The sequence below is a fragment of the Panthera leo genome, chromosome B4 (assembly GCF_018350215.1).
Source record: "Panthera leo isolate Ple1 chromosome B4, P.leo_Ple1_pat1.1, whole genome shotgun sequence".
Classification (NCBI taxonomy): Eukaryota; Metazoa; Chordata; class Mammalia; order Carnivora; family Felidae; genus Panthera; species Panthera leo.
The window spans coordinates 20,534,076-20,547,537 of NC_056685.1; the positions used below are offsets into that span (position 1 = coordinate 20,534,076).

Sequence of the window (13,462 nt, forward strand, 5' to 3'; positions counted from 1 at the left end):
CTCAAAAGTAAGCGGTAAGTGTTTATTTGGGGAGCTTTAGATACGTAGGCCGTCTCCCGTAAACTCCCGCCATCTTGGAGCAAACTTTGTTCTCAGGCCTGGCCAAGAGGCACAGAGTACATTTGGTTAGGTGTTCTAGAACACTTGAAGGATTCACATAAATTCCTAAATTATCTAGATGAGGCAACTGAAGGAGAGAGGTGAAGGATTTATTCTGGCCAGACAGCAATCGATGGTGGAACAGCGTGGCAATTACTCAAAACCTTTCAGAGATTCTTCCTTTTTATTGTGTGAGGAAGCGTATGAGAGCCCGTCACTCTTCATTGTCAGCTCCTTGTTGGATCTGAAAGTCTTGCCAGATACCTCTGTTTTTAATCCCCCGATGGCTGGTTTCCACATGTGTGACTCCTCTTTCTCTGATAGACTTGACTGATGTCCGTAGGGCTAAATCAGATGACAGATTTCCATGCCAGCTCAGTGGCCGTCAGGGGAGGGGACCGCGGCGGCCAGAGGAGCAGCGCTGACAGGAACTGGCTGGATCGGGCACTACAGAAACATTTAGTAGATCATCCCCTATTTGCTAAGCAGATGATATGAGGGAGGAATCCAGACCAAGCTGGCCAGCCTGATTCTTTTCCGTCTTGTGCAGAATGACGAAATGATAAAGAGAGAAAAGAATTTTAAAAATCGAAAATTTTTGCAAATGCCGCTCATGTCACCCTTCTGTAAATACCCGTAGGCTAAATCCTGTGGAACAGGCTCAGGCAGCGGTAATTTACCTTTGAAAAATCCACGTTAGGGACACATCTCTGAGACAACTAGGGACTTTGTACCGTGAGGGGGGGTGGGGCGAAGGGGACTAAAGCCTGGTAACTAAAAATTATTTTATGTTTTGTGTCTTTCTCTGACTTATTAAGAAACACAACAGATGAGTATAGAGAAAGGCAGAAAAAATAAGATAAAAACAGAGGGAGGCAAACGATAAGAGACTCTTAAATACAGAGAACAAACTGAGGGCCGCTGGCGGGGTTGTTGGGTGGAGGGATGGGTAAATGGGTGATGGGCATGAAGGAGGGCACTTGCTGGGATGAGCACTGGGGGTTATATGTAAGTGATGGCTCACTAAATTCTCCTGAAACCATTATTACACTGTATGTAAACTACGTTGGATTTAAATTTTTTAAAGTTATTTTAAAAACCCTATAGACAACTGTCTTTACTGGTGCTTGTAGATAATAATGTTGATTTCTGTACTTTTGCTTTTTACAACTTATTTTATCTTGGAGGGGTTGAGGAACATATGCGCATGGAGGCAAATGATGTATATGGGATTATATGCATTACATGTTACAAGTATTTTGATCCTAACATTGATTTCCACAAGTAACTTTTCTATTTATTTAAGTGGTCATGAAAAAAGATAAAGCAAAAACAAATGTCTTGTGTATTTTCTTTTGGCACGGAGGCCAAATGTGTTAAAGTAACACTTTAATTATAAGTTTACTCAGTAGTTACCTAATTTGTTAGTCATTTCTAGGGTTAGTGTGTGTGCTAGTAAAAGAAAAAATAGGTTGTGAAAAAATAGGTCCTGTATTTTTATTTATTTTAATTTTTAAAGTTATAAACTCTTGGTTGATAAAACCTTCTGAGATTTTTTTGTGTGTTTTTTTAAGAATTCAGAATATAGAACAATACCATATAATTCTGTAATCTCCGATTCCTGAGTCACTGAGACCTATAACTTCATATATGAGGCTAGCAAACAATTTCTTTATCACCATCACCATCACTATAATCATCGAAAAGTATCTGAGTCACTTATGTGGAATGTTAGCACGTCTTCCTGACTATACAAAGTAAAGTAAGTCAGCTAATATCTTACCTGTAGGAGCTTATGATAAGATAGAAATATTGATATAGATGAGCATAAAGGTCATGCAGACAGCTGACCATGTACAATATGGTCTTAAGAGTACAGATAACACACTGGGTGATTCTAAGTTGGACCAAGGAAAAGAATTACAAGTTATGCTTTTTGTACCATTGCAGAAAGGGCAATGTTTATATCCTTCTTAAGAACATTGTTACATCCAGATAAGCACTGGACAGACTTTGGGCATAGAAATAAGAAAAAAGTAACATTGATAGTACAGTTTCAGGAGAAAGGAAAGCCCTCTACCCACCAGAATACTTCCTCTACCTGATTCCACCTAATATTCTTTTAGTCTGAGGCTTTGTTTTCTATCGGTTACAAATACCTGCACAAGAAATGTCATGAAATTGCGTGCTGAGTGGATAGAGAGAAGGGTATTTGTATCTTACCAGTTTGAACAGTATATCAGAACTTATTTTTTGGGTTTGAACAAAATTGTTTTTCGAACTTGGTTTATTTTCCAATCACTAGTGTATGAAACCTTCTAACACCGTTTAGATATTGAGGGTAAAAACACTCTTTTATTTACATTTGAATTTCTAGAAGTACACTAGTCATAGTGTATTTGATATTTGCAAGTACTGCAATTAAGCATTTCACAAACATCTACACGAGTTCACTTATTAAAGGCTCAGAGCTTTGTTAGCATAAGAATTGTACTTTGAGGGGCACCTGGGTGGCTCAGTCAGTTAAGTATCTGATCCTTGATCTCAGGGTGGTGAGTTCAAGCCCCACATTCAGCTCTGTGCTGGATGTGAAGCCTACTTTAAAAAAAAAAAAAGTTCTACTTTGAATAAGTCATGTTCATTATCTTATCTTACCATAAATTTTAAAATCCATTGTCTACAGGGAAAATAGTTACTGTATAATTACCATGTTGTCTGGCTGATTTTGCACAGTTAACTTTTTAGCCCACTTTGCTCTCATCTGTGCCTTTAGATAAATGAAGCAGCTTGCTATAAAGACGTAGTATAAGTTAATTGCACCAAAGCATTTTGCGCGAGATAGGACCTCTGGCCTTGGAAAGCTATTAACTGCAGTTGTTTAACTATTTGTGTGATAATTCTATTACTGGCCATTTCTCTATATCTCCTTTGATTTGACTTGATTTTTAAGTTTATTTATTTTGAGAGAAAGAGAGAGAGAGAGGGAGATTGTGTGTGTGTGTGTGTGTGTGTGTGTGTGTGTGTGTGAGCGAGCGAGCAGGGGAGGAGCAGAGAGAGAGGGAGAGAGAGAATCCCAAGCAGGCTCCATGCTGTCAGTGCAAAGCCCAGTGCAGGGCTCAAACTCACGAACCGTGAGATCACGACCTGAGCCAAAGTCAGATGTTTAACTGACTGAGCCTCCCAGGCGCCCCATCCTTTGATTTTAAACTACAGGTTTACCAATATGGTAGTGCACTAGTCACAGGCTACTATTGCATACTTGAATTGTGGCTAGGGCATCTGAGGAACTAAATTTTTATCTACTTCTAATTAATATAAATTAAAAAATTGATAACCAGTTCAAGTACTGGGAATATTTTAGGCATGACTGAAACAACTTGGGTATATAAATCTACTTTTTCGTCCGTAAACTTTTTGAAATCTAAATACAGATCGAGTATTTCTTTCTTTCTTTTTTTTTTTTTTTAATGTTTATTTATTTTCGAGACAGAGAGAGACAGAGCATGAACGGGGGAGGGTCAGAGAGAGGGAGACACAGAATCTGAAACAGGCTCCAGGCTCTGAGCTGTCAGCACAGAGCCCGACGCGGGGCTCCAACTCATGGACTGTGAGATCATGACCTGAGCCGAAGTCGGCCGCTTAACGGACTGAGCCACCCAGGCGCCCCCAGATCGAGTATTTCTAGTGAAAATTTAGTAGTTGAACTGAGATGTATCGTAAGTGCAAAATACACACTAGATTTCCAAGACTTGATATGGAAAAAAAAAAACAACAATGTGAAATATCTTGTTAAAGTTTTAAAATGCTGACCACATGTTGAAATGATAATGTTTTGGATATATTGCGTTAAATAATGTATTTCTTTAAAATTAATTTCACCTACTTCTTTTTTTGCTTTTTAAATGTGGCTACTAGAAAATTTTAAATTATATACATGGTCCGCATTCCTGTTGGACAGTGCTGACTTAGAATTAGCGTGCCTCTGCTTTGTGGTTGTTAAAAGGCAATATAGTGGCAATGCCACATGTGGTCTGAAAAAGTCATCCATAATTTTCATGTTTTTTAACCAGTGTAACTAAACTGTAGTATGCAGTAAGTTAGGAATTTGGAACTAAAAATACCACTTGGGGAGAAGTAAATGATGATTCGAGTTTGAGCAGTCACTTGCTCGATGTAAGGACTACAATGCACTTTATAAAATGAGTGGCCAGACTGCCAGTCTCCCACATGGTGAGACAGGGTGGTGGAGACATATACCTGTAAAATAAACAAGATTGCGGTGCATTCGAGGTTGGCTTGTATGAGGTTGACCTGGATGAAATTGCCTATATTCAATTGGTGCTGACGGAACAAAAACAGCAGTTTCACGTGGTGAAGCCAAAAATACCAAGAACCCGAAAAAATGTCAACACTCTTCCCCCCAGTAATTGCACCCCTGGGCCACTCTCATAGGTAAATACACACATGAACGCACATACCTATGCATGCATGTGTGTTTGTATATCCTGTGGAATTCTAGACGTACGTGTGACCAGTGGTAGCCAGCCTCCAAGATGCCCCTCAGAGGCCGTGGGTCCTGATACACCCTTGTGTAGTTCTCTCCTGCTGGGAGATGGGTCTGTGGGATGGGTCTGTGTGACCACTGGGATATGGTGGAAGTGATGGTAGGTTACTTCTGAGAATAGCTGACCAGCTATAAAAGATTGAGGCTTCTTTCCAGGGTCTCTCTCCCTTTCTGTATCCCATTGTTCTGGGGAAAGCCAGCTGCTGTGACACAAAGACACTTGGACAGCCAGCCTCGGGAAAGGGCCACATGGTGAGGAGCTGAGGTCTCCGACAACCCGCTAGAAGCTGGAGCTTCCCCAAAAACACGCTCCGCTGAGTGAGCTCGGAAGCGGACCGTCCCCCAGCTGTGCCCTCAAATGACCGTGACCCCAGCTGGCAGAGTGGCGGCAACTTTCTGAGTAACTTGGAGCCATAACCACTCGGCTAGGCTGCTTCTGGATTCCTGACCCACAGAGAATGGGGCATAGCGGATGATGTTGTTTGAAGCTGTTGAGTTTGGGTCATTTGTTACACAGCGATAGATAACCAATCCGTAAGCTTAATGCACAAAGAGGGGTTCACCACACTGTGCTTTGTAATGGCCCCAACCCAAACCCAAATCAAGCAGAACGAATGTCCCAAAGCAGGGGGATAGTTAAGTAAATTATGGCATGTATTTCCTCAGTGGGATATTATGCACTGATTAAAAGTGCTGGGCTGGGGCGCCTGAGTGGCTCAGTCGGTTGAGCGTCCGACTTCGGCTCAGGTCACGATCTCGCGGTTCGTGAGTTCGAGCCCCACGTCGGGCTCTGGGCTGATGGCTCAGAGCCTGGAGCCTATTTCCGGTTCTGTGTCTCCCTCTCTCTCTGCCCCTCCCCCGTTCATGCTCTGTCTCTCTCTGTCCCAAAAATAAATAAACGTTAAAAAAAAAAAAATTAAAAAAAAAAAAGTGCTGGGCTGCATCGATCCTCAGGAGTAAAAGTGAGCAGTGGGCACCCACGGGCAGCTTCTAGGAACCACCCAGAGGGAGCCACGCCAAGAGCTATGGACCAGGGACCACTTTCACAAAAGCATCTAGGCAACCTTCTAATCACCCAGGATGTCGTTTGTGTCCCTCTGCTGTCTCCTCTTTGCGTGTTCTTGGAGAGAGTCCACCAGCACCCCAGCAGCCCTTTGCTCTCGGGCCTCCTCTGTCAGCCCCAGCTCCTCGAAGGCAGGCGCTTACCTAAAACTGGGCTGGAGCAAAGAAAGAACGCCAGTGGAGTCTGGATAACAAGATGCACACTTTCCGTGTCAGTTTTCTCTTGGTGATGCAGGATGCAAAATTGTAGGCAGAGTGAGACTACGACCACGCGTGCAATAGTACATACCTATCCAATGGCTGGGAAACAAATGAATCCATTGCTAGACACAAAAAGTGTATTTTGTAAAATATCTAAGTAACTTAAGATCAGTTTCTTCACGGACAGAGCACTGCAAACCCCCTCTGTATGGAGTTTTTGCCTTCTTCCACTCGGCCGAGTCCTAGCTGTGAAGTAGTTATAAGTCAAACACTAAAAATTGCCAACACGGGGGTTTTAAAAATTGCTTTAAATCTTATGTTACCTATTAACTTCCAAGGCCATACCCGAGTCTGTCTTGTTTCCCATGTTCTCTTTCTCTTGTCTCCAGTCCTTTTCCTTGCCTTATTTTGAAGCTGCTGGTTATGTTGGAGCCCTGTGAGTGTGCCATCCATCCCAGCTGATTGTAATTTCTTTCTACGGCACCATTAACTCCAGATCAATGGCTTATTTGACTCACTTGACTTTTTTAAAGGAGCCAGAATTATTTAACCTTCAAAGCATGTGTATGTATGTTAACCCTTCATCTCTCAAACGCTCAACCCATGTGTACAGTTTAGACCAGTGGCTCTGAAGATTGGAAAGAAGTGGTGTGGAAGTAACGCGAGTGGGAAAAATATCGTCTGTGCGGTGGGGAAGATAAAGAAAAATCATATATTAGACCTTTTCATAATAACATGCAAATTCCCTCTGCACCTTTCTCTCCCTCCCACCTCCAATGGGAGAGGTCTGTCTCTCAGCTCGGAATCCTAGTTATCATGAGCCTTGTTCCCGATGGGGGGATGTCGTCTCTCTCAGATGCACTGATGAGGAATAAATCCAGCCTCCATGAGGCCCCCCACCCCCAGCCCTCCATGATGCCCACCTCCTCCTGTTCACCTCCTTGCGTTGCCTCCTCCCACATTTTGCCAGTGAGCCATAGCAGAAGTGACGGTCAGAGCATGAAAGGCTACTGCCATTTTGTCTTGGATTCTCCCTTTTGGATCGTTCGCTCTGGGAGAGGCCTCCTCCTAAGCAGCCTCTGGAAAGGCCCCAGAAATGGGGAGGAACCGATGAAGGCTTCTTCCAACCTCCCCACGAGTGTGCTTAGAAGCAGATCCTCTAGACCCAATCAAGCCCCGAATAATCGGAGGCCTAGCTGACTTCTTGACCGACGGCAGCCCGGTGAAAGGCCCCAGCCCGAACCGCCCCGTTATGCCACTCCCTGATTCCCCACCTACAGAAACTAGGACACAGTAGATGTTTCTCCTTTAAGCCGCTAAGCTGGTGTGATTTGTTACACAGCAGTAGATAACTAAGTAAGCAGTGGAGTAGCTGGGCTAGACCAAAACCAGGAGAAGTTTATTTTACTTTGGAAGTGACGTTCCTCAAATCATACTGGAGTAGAGTCAGTAGATAACCAGCTCTGGCAATTTTGCAACACCGTATTTGCTTTTACTATAATTTTACCAAGTTATGAAAAATTGGGGGTGACTGATTATTACAACATAAGATTAACATAAGTGGTGGCCAAATTCTAAATGTATTTTTCACCTGCTTTATTTAAAAAAAAAAAGGTTTTGAAGAGATGATGATACATGTTAGAGCCAGATGCAAGAAAACCCTCCTCTCTTTAAATGGAGAAACACAGCCACCTAAGTGCAAAGAAATGATGATCCATGACTTTCTTTTTTTTTTTTTAATGAAACAAAATGGAACTTTTTGTAGGGCTTAGAAACAGTGATTTAAAAGTGGTGTTTGCAAAGTAATTTAAAAAGCAATACAGTTCAAAGAAATCAGTGTTCCTGAGGTGTTTGCCTAATAATTTCTCAATTAGTGCGCTAAATAAATACATTTATTTTTTCCTTCTGGAGTGCCCCTGCCTCTTGAGTCCTTTTTATGACTTCACCTGATAGAACGCTTAATTTTGCTCAAACTCTTCTCTCCTGTATCCGCATTAAGAGCAGAAAATTAGTTAAGTATCATGACATATATTTAGATTAATTCTTTTTTTTGCAGGCCAGTTTTTAGGGTTTCATCAATTTCTTGCAATTCACCTCTGAAATTTTCATTTCACCTCATTTCCAGTGGTTCTTTTATGACTCCAAGATACGACTTCAAGAATCAAAGGTAGAAACAACATTACCGTTCCACATCCAGGAGGCCCCCCACAGATCGTCTTAGAGGGTGCAAAGTTGAAGCCCAGGGTTGTGAAATGATGGTTGCAGGCTGCAGCTGGCCCACGGACGGATGTGTTTTGTTTGGCCTGCACCCGATTGTCTCACAGAGTGGGGGGAGAAAAAAAGAAAAAGTTGCCAATACTTAAAAACCAGGCGGTTTCACATTAACAATCAGATTTCTGGCCTCTCTCGAAAAATCCTGAGATCTGACAACAGGAGGCCTTTATCCCTACGTGGCAACGCTGGGCGGAGGCTAAGGGATCGCCGCTGCTTGTAGTCAGTGCATAGCCTTTTCCACTTTCCTGCTGCCTCCCCTCGCCGTGTTTTTCTCACCCCTCTGACTTCATTTCTTTTAGTTACCTTCCTGGGCCCTGTGGACACGTGAGTTTACCACCCCAGATCTAAACAAACAACCAGCCGCCGCAATTGAGACAAGTTGAGGGGTTGAGGCCACTGTGAGCACTTCTCCCTGATTTCTCTATTTGACCTGTAACAGCCATGGCTGTTATATACACTGACGGGCGTTCCTGTCCTCTTCTGGCCACAACATAAAGCCATTTCTAGTCTTCCGTTCGGCCAGCTCGAGACAGCACTAATTTTACGAATGTTGTCATCCTTGGAAGTCCTCCCTTTATGCTGTGTCCCTTTTTGTCTTAATATTAAAGTGTACTAAGCTTTTTTTGATTTTTCTAAATGAAGGATTTTCATCCAGGGGCGACTGGGTGGCTCAGTCAGCTAGGCGTCCGGCTTCAGCTCAGGTCATGATCTCTCAGTTCACGAGTTCGAGCCCCATGTCGGGCCCTCTGCTGACAGCTCGGAGCCTGGAGCCTGCTTGGGATTCTGTGTCTCCCTCTCTCTCTGCTCCTCCCCCACTTGTGTGAGCGCTCTCTCCCTCTCTCTCTCTCTCTCTCTCGCTCTCAGAAATAATAAATGAATAATCTTATAAAAAAGATTTTGACCCATTTAAGTTGTAACACTTCACATCTGTCAGTGAGAGAGGACTACAAATTCAGCCTTTATTTTGTTGGGAAAAAGAAGAAACAAACCCCAGATCCTGAGAACAGCACGGAATGAAATTCTTAAGAAAAAGCAACTGTGTAAGAAGCAAGGAGTTCTCACCCCCAAATTTCATGTTGTTAATATTTAAAGAATTGTATGCACATCAGCCACATATATACATGTTACTAGAAATGACTACGAGGGGCGCCTGGCTGGCTCAGTTGGTTAAGCATCTGACTCTTGTTTTGGCTCAAGTCGTGATCTCATGGGATCGAGCTCGGCATCGGGCTCCGTGCTGCCAACGTGGGGATGCCGGTATGGGTCACTCTTCACACTTCTGCCTCTCAGTTTTTCCATGATCCTTTTTTTTTTTTAAGTTTATTTATCTTTTAAGAGAGAGAACATGTGCAAGTGGGGGAGAGGCAGTGAGAGAAGGAGAGAGAAAGAGGGAGAATCCCAAGCAGGCTCCACGCTGTCAGAAGGAGCCTGACGCGGGACTCGATTCCACGAACTGTGAGATCACGACCTGAGTCAAAACCAAGTGTTAGACGCTTAACCAACCAAGCCACCCAGGTGTCCCTCTGCATCTTTCTTTGTATAACTGCTTCCAATCTCGCTTGTTATCTAACGGTAATGATTATGGTGAATGTTACTGCCTAGTAGACGATTTACTTTTTAAAAACTAAGTTTTGAAGATTTAGTTAAAATTTTAAATGAGGCTATTCTCAGGCACTAAGATACATTTCTTGACCCGCTGCTTTTCTTCTGGTCACACCTTTAATGAGCACCTGAGGCTATATGTATCAATCTTTGATTTTGTAAGTAGGATAATTGATTGAACCAAAATTCATTTTCAAATTAGACTTAAAAATGAACCCATGACATTTCTCCTACGGGAAGTGATTTTTAAATGTACCAGAATTCGCTGTGCATTGGTTACAAAGGCTGCTCTTTTCGGGGTAGAAAAGCACAGGACAAAAGAAAAGGGGAGAAGGAAGTGACGTGGGAGGCATTGCCTGGGACGCCCCGTGTACATTTTCCCCAGCCACGCCACAGACTTGACTCCTAGCTCCGCACTGGCAGGGGTCTGTTCGTGCATTCGCCCTGGGCTAAGTCTGCTAGGACAGAACAGTGGCTTATTCTGCTTCCCCAAGATCCGGCCAAGTTTCTCTCACTCAGTGAGCACTTCATGAACACCTGACGACCAGAGGAAGAGAGGAAAACACGTCCATTTACCGAGGAGGAGAGAGGACGGGATTACGCCAGGATGTTTTTGGCTCTAAGCTACAGACTATCAAGTACAAATGGCCTAACCGATAAGGACATTTTTTAGTTTCCGTGGCACACAAGTTCAGAGTCAGGGCAATTCCGGGGTTGGTTATGCAGCCGAACAGTATCAGGGAGGACCCAGATGTTTTTCATTTTTGTGCTCAGCCATCCTCAGAATATTGGCGACTTCTTCCGTTATAGTTGCGAGATGGATGTAGGAGTTCCAGATGTCATTCACACACTTGCCCATGTCCAGCAAAGAGTCGGTGTTTCCTCCTCCTGTGTTTCCATTTATGACAGAGAAAAACCTTTCACAGATGCTTCTAGTTGACTTCTCCTCAGGCCCCGGCTGACAAAGGCTACCGGGTGGACACCAACAGTGACTGGCACAGAAATGCCAGAGACAGCAGGAGTAGGGAAAGGAGAAGGATATGCCATAGGAAAAAGAGTAGTGACAGAGGCAGGATGAAATCGTCTGTAGCATGTGTAATATGGTACAGTGTGCATCCTCTAGGCCGACTGTGTTTTTTTGATGTTTGTTTCTTTGAGAGAGACGGAGAGTGAGCATGGGAGGGGCAGAGAGAGAGAATCCCAAGCAGGCTCCTCACTGCCAACGCAGAGCCTGATGCGGGGCTCGAACTGACAAACTGAGCCACCCAGGTGCCCCCCGGCCTACTGTGTTCTTACCTGTCTAGGCACTGCCTTATCCCTTGTGTCTATGAAGGTAGTAGAATGATAGCATTCGCAAATAACGACGTGTGTCTGATCCCAGTTTGTATAGGACCATATCCATTTGGAGACGTGACGTATATGAAGTCTCAAGTACAGAATGGCTCCATCCATGTTGTGGGAAGCTTGCTACCTTCACAGGAAGTCTTCCTCCAGGGCCATCCTTGGCCTTCCTCACATTTAACATCACTGTTCTGGACAGAGTGGAGAACAGCTTGGGGGGCGCCAGGGTGGCTCAGTTGGTTAAGAATCTTTAGCACAGAGCCCACTTCAGATCCTCTGTCCCTCATCTCTCTTGGCCCCTCCCCAACTCAGGCCCCCCCACCTCTCTCTCAGAAAAAAAAAAAAAAAACAACAAAAAACTAAAAAAAGAGAATAGCTTTGGTTGGGATTGGGTAACAAGTCAGAAGAACAGTTTGCTTTATTATTAACATTATAGACTTTTATTTATTATTATTATTAACATTTATTATTAACACGATAGAGTTGAGGAAACGGAGGGTATGGCACTCTAACAGCAAGTCAAGAAAAGGATACAATGCATGGGAATTACAAAGATAATAGATTTTTTTAAAAAAGAACCTCAGTGTTTATTAACGGTTTGCCGCATATCGTTACTCTTAGGAAACATTAAAAAAAAAAAAGTGAACATTCACATAGATGAACTGATCCTTCTGTTGTTTCGAAACAAAACGTGCAGCCCATTACAGACCTTCTCAACTTACAACAGGGTTATGTCCTGAGAAATCCATTGTGAACCGAAAAGATCCTAAGTCGAAAACGCGTTTTTATTTTTTTTTTAATTTTTTTTTCAACATTTATTTATTTTTGAGACAGAGAGAGAGAGAGAGAGAGAGAGAGAGAGCATGAACAGGGGAGGGTCAGAGAAAGAGGGAGACACAGAATCCGAAACAGGCTCCAGGCTCTGGGCTGTCAGCACAGAGCCCGACGCGGGGCTCGAACCCGCGGACCGCGAGATCATGACCTGAGCCGAAGTCGGACGCTTAACCGACTGAGCCACCCAGGCGCCCCCGAAAACGCGTTTGACACACCTAACCTGCAGCTTAGCCTCGCCGACCTTAAACGTGCTCCGAACACGTACATTCGCCTCCGGTTGGGCAAAATCATCAGACGCAGAGACTACTTTGTAACGGAGTGCTGAGTGTCTCCCGTAATTTAGCGAGCACGGCACGGAAGGCGGAACACAGAAGGGTCGCGTGGGTGCAGCGCGGTTGTGAGTGTATCGGTTGTTCCGCCTGGTGACGGCGCGGCTGTCCCGGGAGCTGAGGCTTCGCCGTCCCTGCCCAGCATCAGCAGACAGCCTAGCGCCTGTGTAGGTATCGATGGCCTGGGAAAAGCTCCGAACTCAGAATTCAAAGCACGGTTTCTGCTGAACGTATATCGCCTTCACACCATCATCAGGCTGCAAACTCTTAAGCCAAATCATCCCAAGGCGGGACTGTGTATACATTCCAGGTGCTCTTAAATATGTACACATAAAGTTGACATGACTACAGCACCTGGATTATTTGGACTGAATCGAATTAAGTAACATGTTACTAATTAACGAAATATGAAAATTCTATACATAAATCACGTACGGTATCACACTTTACGTTTTCTTTCAATTTTCCCCGGGTGCGACAGATAACAGTAATCACCTATTTCACCTGCTGTCTCCATGGGTCTTCAGGTAATTGCAGTAGAATCCCAGAGAAGCTTCTGGGGAATCTGTTATATTGGGAGGTTGATATTCCAGTCTGTTGCTGTTGTCCTTTTTTTATTTTTTAACCATCTTCCTCTTATCTGCCTCTCGTTCTTGAGATTACATATTAACTTCCCATTGTATTTCATATTTCATGTTAGATTTTTAAAATGGAAACATGTTTGCTAATCAATGTAGTGTTAATTTGTAGAAGTGGGTCATGTGCACCAGAGTTGATGTGCGTCTGACACATAATAACCTTCCATTGATACTCATCTAATGAGAGAAGGAATGCATCATTTATATAATATTGGAACTTCTAGGATAATTATAATAATTGAAGGAAAACAAATATTGGACACTGTAACCTGTATTTTCTAACATTATTTCCTTTTAGAAAATGTGATATTACTAATCTTTTGAGAAATTAAACACTGTGTGTTTTTTTTCTTAATGAAAGACTTTAAGTGATATGCTAAATAGGTATCTTAGCTTGGCTATTAAGACATAAATTACCAAGGCACTACAAATCTGGGAAAATGAGAACATAATCTGGAAGGAAGAGATTATAGAAATGGGTATATGTGATTCAGTAAGAGAGGCCATGAATACGACAA

General features: G+C 43.3%; 1 protein-coding gene across 3 annotated transcripts in view; it reads left to right on the forward strand.

The window, feature by feature from the left end:
• The window catches only part of SPAG6 (sperm associated antigen 6), a 65,711-nt gene that overhangs the window by 28,063 nt on the left and 24,186 nt on the right, over nucleotides 1–13,462 (forward strand). The gene's annotated exons all lie outside the window — the stretch shown is intronic.